General features: G+C 40.5%; 1 long non-coding RNA gene across 1 annotated transcript; it reads right to left on the bottom strand.

The window, feature by feature from the left end:
* Positions 1 to 924: 924 nt before the first annotated feature.
* LOC140250788 (uncharacterized) lies at positions 925 to 5,369 on the bottom strand. The gene is made up of 4 exons (XR_011903273.1): positions 5,220 to 5,369; positions 3,431 to 3,528; positions 1,941 to 2,094; positions 925 to 1,021 (listed from the first exon to the last, which is right to left on the bottom strand). It is a non-coding gene; the product is annotated as an uncharacterized lncRNA (long non-coding RNA).
* Between the last annotated feature and the right edge of the window lie 235 nt (positions 5,370 to 5,604).

Below are 5,604 nucleotides of genomic sequence, written 5' to 3'. Positions count from 1 at the left end.
AAGAACAATATTTTGAAAGATTTTAAATGTTTGGGGAAAGAGCTGGCAAAGTCTGCAATCCGTATCACTGTTCCCATCACGAGGTAACCTAACACCAAACACTGGCTTCTAAAACAAAATCTGGCATATTCAGAGTTTACCACATTATGTCTCCCAATCTGCTTTCTTAGCCTTTCTCTTCCTCAAACGTCGAGGCTGCATTGCATTTTCCCTGCTATTCTGAGAAAACAGAACGCTTTGCCAATACGCTCCTTACTTTTGGTTATTTTTAAAACTCTGCAAAAGCTCACACTTTCTTCTGTAGCCAGTGCCTATTGTTTATGGAAGCAGTTCCAATTTACTTTCTATAAGGGAAAAAAAAAATAATAATCTCCTGCCTCGAAAGCTCTGCAAGTATTTGTATTGTTCTCCAGCATTGTTTTGCTTACAAAAAAAGGAATTCTTTGGAACCATGGAGGCATTGAGTCTCCCTCGCCTGCTCACTCTTTTTCACTCCCGGCTCTCAAACAGCAGCTTTCAAGCAGTGACCTTTCTCCATGGAGGCCAGCTGGTTATTTTGGGTTGTATTTCCCTGCTGATTGTTCTCGCTTCCTCCTGCACAGCCAAGCCCTCAGGTTGCTTTGGGTAGCAGGGAAGGGGCTGATTGTTGGCAGCTTTTGGATCCCCAAACTGAAGGCCAAGAAAGTGCCAGCTGCTCAAAGTAGCCACAGATTACATGAAGCTGGGAAATACAGCCATTAACCACCTTATGCAAACAGTATAAATCATTCAGATGTTAAGTAAGGCAAGAGCAGCTCAGTAGAGGTGCTTCCAGTTCAGAAAACTTCATCCCTATGTGTCACAGTAAGACCCCAGTAAAAATCTGATGTCAGCCTGTGAGTCAAACCAGCACTTCCCCGCAGGTTTACCTGATGGTCCTTGGTACTGGATGTATGCTCTCTCTCTCAGCAAGGTTTTTCCTCAGCATTACACAAACCTTCTGGAAGGACGCTCAGAATCAGTTCCTTTTCTCCCAGCATATCTGCAGGAGTTGAATGAGATTGTATAACTACAAAATAGCGAAGCTAAAGCAGTACGAGGCTGGGTATTAATAGAAACTTCAATGCCATGTTCAAATAAATATCCTTGCTACTATAAATGTTTGGGAGCAAAGTCCAGCCACTGCAGGACAGGAGTGAATTAGCCTTTTCTGAGGAAGCAAAGTTAAGCTGTAAAACAGCAATCTACTCCAGTGGAGGAACAAATTGTCTTGAATTCTCTATGCTGTCACTGAGCCTGGCAATGAACTCTGTCAGAAAAAATGGTGCATCTTAAAGATGCTTAGCAGCCAAACATTCTCAATTTGTGTCTCTGAGGGCTGCGGCAGACCTGGGAGGTTGGAGCTCCCAGGGACCAAGCGCTGTTTCAACAGCATCATGTGCTGCTGTACTTATAATAAAGCAGTCTCTGAAATGCCAGCTCACCGGGAATTTGAAAGCTACTCAGTTGGGCCTGACTAGGAATGCAGCCCAGCTCTGGAAAAGATGAGGAGATGAGGTTTCTTGTTTTTTTCTTGTGAACTTGAAACCCTGCTCTTCAGCCAAACCTGTCAAGCCCCTGCTCTTGACTTGCATGTACAAGGAGATAATTAGTAGAGTCTTTTCAAAGAGCTGCTTCATTTTGAAGCCATATATATTTCACAGGGTTCAAATTAGGACAACTCGCATTCTTCTGCCCAAAATATTTGTGATTTTTTTTCAGTTCTTTTTCTTTTCAGCTAATCATTTCCATCTGCTCTTGGCTGAAATAAAAACACTAATATGCAAATTAAAAAAAAAAAAAAAAAGCTTACCTATTTCTATATATATTTTGTAATTTTGCAAGCTTCACAGAATGGACAGAATGAATAAAGAGAAAAGAAAGCTGACTTCAATGCTCTTTAAAAAATGCTATATACTTACTTAATGGTGAGCTATGGCAGGATGCTGAGAATCCATGATATGGTCTGAATGAAGTCTACCAACAGCACAGGCAAAGCTTTCAGCAATTATCAAATGGCAAAAAGAGAAACCGAAGCCCCTTCACTCAGAATCCTCCATAGCTGGCAAGCACCTACTGTATTCAGAAACAGAGCGTGAGACGGAAGGAAGGTGACAAAAAGGCGAAAAAAAACAACATCTGAAATTCCAAAATGTTTTCTAAGAATTGAAACAAGATGAACATTCAAATTCAAGGCAAATATTTTGCACCACTAAGTACTTTCCATATAGAAGTCTATGTTTTGCAAGATAAACGCTCAAGACACAAATGTTGGCCATCTGTAACTGCAGCAGTGAGCTATGCAGCAAGATGGAAAAGGTGCTGTGGCAAATTGCCTTTTCTCCATCTCTTGAGCTCTGCATTTGAATGAGCTGGCCCATGTCCCAGAAACAGCAAAACCATATTTGTGTTTTGAAAAATGCAAGGTACCCATCATGGCCATACCCTATCTGTGCCCCCGCTAGCTGCTCCAAAACTGCTTCACTAAAATCCTTGTGTTCAGAGTGAAAAATTTCCTTGCCACTTTAATGTTGCTGACAGAAAAAAATTACTTTTTGCTCCTGGCAAACAATTTGGGTTACAAATACAGAAGTGTGCTAACTGGAAATAAAAAAGAAAAGCAAATATGTAATTACATGCATGCTATCTGTGTGTCTGTGTATCTCTGAGCAGAAGGAAGTACTGACACAAATATCTTCTATCTGTATAATACTTACGCAGGCTCAGTGGTTCAACTTCAGTGTGCCTATATATACTACTGTTCTTTATATGAAAATGATAATCTTACTTATTTTAAAGCTAAATACTTTATGAAATCTCTGAAAACATAAAAGTACCTGCTTCACTTCAGTCTGACACAAGGCATCTTCCCTGAACCCTATTTATGTAGAAGTGTGTGTACTCAAAGACAATGTAACACTGCAGTGCTTTTGGATAAGTGTTGCACAAAGTTTGTTCTAAACTATCTGAAAAATGATAACTTCCTCCTCCAGTCCCTCCTATCTAATTTGTAACACATCTTCTCACCCTTCCATCGATCTCTGGTTTATTCATCTCACTAATGAGAGGTAGATTGATTTCTGTCATTTCACCTTGGGTTGCCTTATGGATGCAATATCTGTCCAGAGGAAGGATGATCACCATTTGGGGTCAGTGGCAAAGTAGCTTAGTTAGAGAACACTGATGCACACTGGTGTACTTTATGCTCAGCCACAGGCTGAGTAGTAAGGAAGCGAGGTTATACTGATTTACATGAGTTGAGTTTATTTCATCTTAATTAAGTTGATTTTTTGAGAGCTAATGCTAAACTATAAACTGTTAGAAGTAACACAGAAAGTTTGGTCTTGAAGTTGTTGTAAAATGAATGTCTGTCTTTTCAAATTCGGAGGTTATCTCAGAAGTGATTACATACCTATACACACGGCAGAAGATTAGCACCTTCCTTGCATACCAGTCCAGTGTTATTCTTACGTGCCCAGTCATCTTTGCTGGTCCTCTCTGAGATGTGAGCTGTGAAAAACGCAGCTGTTGAATTACAGGCAAAGTTAAGAAAGTGATTTGGAGGGCTCAACTTTCCAGCAGTTCAAAGACTGTTTAAATAGTGCTAGTATTCTTTTTTTTTTTTTTTTTCTTTTTTCTTTTTTTTTTTTTAAATCACAGACTTTGGTGTGTCTTTCTCTTTTCTCAGGAGCACACATTAAAGGAAGAACAAGCAGCCTCCCTGCCTCCCATTTTCCACATTAGTCTTGCCTTACTTGAAGGGATGATATATTTGACATATTTTAGCTTGGCTATCACTCCGCATTTCCCCTTTTTTTCCACTCTCTGCATTTACAAACGGTGATGGGCAAATCTCAAAAGATTAGAACTTTGGCTCAGAAAAGCAACCGTAGGTCTGAAGTTTACTTCTCAATTTTCAGTGATTAGGGTCAGTGAAATAAGTCTATGAATACTTTGCCTTGAATTCAAGGGATTTGAATGACCAAAGGCTCTGGCATACTTCAGCAACAAGAACAGCTAATGACTGCATTTCCCAGGCTCAACCGACATAGTTACAGTGTCTAAAAAATTAAAAAAAAACCCAAAGGAATTAATTGATTTTCAGTAGCATCAATAGAAGTGAGATCTGAAGGCATCAGTGGGTTGTTCTATTTGTGGAGAAAGACTCAACTGCTCTAACCTCATGTAATGCCCTGAAAGCTCTACCCTCTGGATGTTCTGGCCAGCCACGGGAAATGGGGTAGAGGTGAAGATTATGAATGCTATACAGATAATGTCTGCATTGCATTTAAAATGTGTAAACTCCTGAAGGGACCAGTAACAGGAAGGCACAGAAATTGTACTCTGGACTGCAGAGTGCACTCTTAAGCTGTCCTCTATTCTAGGTGTAAAAATCTTTAGCACGATTTTTTGCTGACATTTGGCACTAGTTTAAAATCAACTTTCCATAGAGATAGATCTATTTCAGAGATGCCTTAACTGTATTCTCTCACTGAGAAAGCAGACAGAAGATTAATATCAAAGCTGAATCCTGTTGCATGCTTTATAAATCAAAACACCATGTCTACCTGGGATATAGCATATCTCCTTCTAAATTATCTACTATATGATCATATGTAACTGTGACAAGCACACTCTTGCTCTGTTTCCAAATACTAGAGCATCATAGAACATAGTTATGATGGTGAACAAAACAAACATGTCTACTTCTTGCATAGCATTCAACATTAGCCAACAGTATGGCTGCAGGCAACGTAAAAATCACTGCCATTTTTGACAAAGCTTTCCTTCATTCAACAGAACTCTCATTAGGAGCTCGTGAGGGTTCCTAAAGGCTGTAAACAGGAGACGAACAGTTCAGAGTTTCAGCTTTATGGGGCAAACCAGGAGAAGTTCAGGACATAAGTATCCGGGCACAGGGACTGTGTAGACCTTACCAATGTTTGGCATGTGTGTCTGAAGTATCAGCCTTGATACCAGACCTGATACTTACTTCATACAAAGAAAACAAAATCTTTAGTGAAGTCAAAATGGGTGCTAAGCTCTTTGGGAGATCTAGCCTGTAGAAGGAGTACAGTAAAAAAATAGTTTCCTCACACAGGTGGTATGTTGCTTAGAGAATGAATGTCTGTAGAGCACTCAGACCCTGGTATGAAAAGTTGCTGTGAAAGTTCAAAGTATTATTGTTATGGCATACTTACTCAGTGAGGCAGGGAAATATCAAAGGATTTCTTCTCCCAGCTGGCTCAGTCTTATCTTGAGGAACTGTTGGTGGGTGGTGATTGCTCTCAGGGACTGGTGATGACAGAGGAGTAAAGGCACTAACCTCGCCTGCAGAGCTGCTCTGGGCACCCCCCAGGATCAGCCATAGCCGCAGTTCCTCCTCAGTGCTTTTCAGTCTGCACACACCCTATTCCCAGCAAAAAGCCTGAAATGAAAACAGAGAGAGCTCTGACACCTGGCTAATGGAGGCACTCAGGCAAAGGCTTTCACTTGTGACTGGTACATTGGGAAATAATTGATGCAAATTGCCTCAGACACTCAAGGTTTCTGGTCCTCCTTCCCACAGGCTATTTTTAGGCCCAA

This window comes from Excalfactoria chinensis, chromosome 3 (genome assembly GCF_039878825.1).
Source record: "Excalfactoria chinensis isolate bCotChi1 chromosome 3, bCotChi1.hap2, whole genome shotgun sequence".
Taxonomy (NCBI): Eukaryota; Metazoa; Chordata; class Aves; order Galliformes; family Phasianidae; genus Excalfactoria; species Excalfactoria chinensis.
The sequence above is the reverse complement of the archived record's forward strand: the minus strand, read 5'-3'. Positions and strand labels throughout refer to the sequence as shown.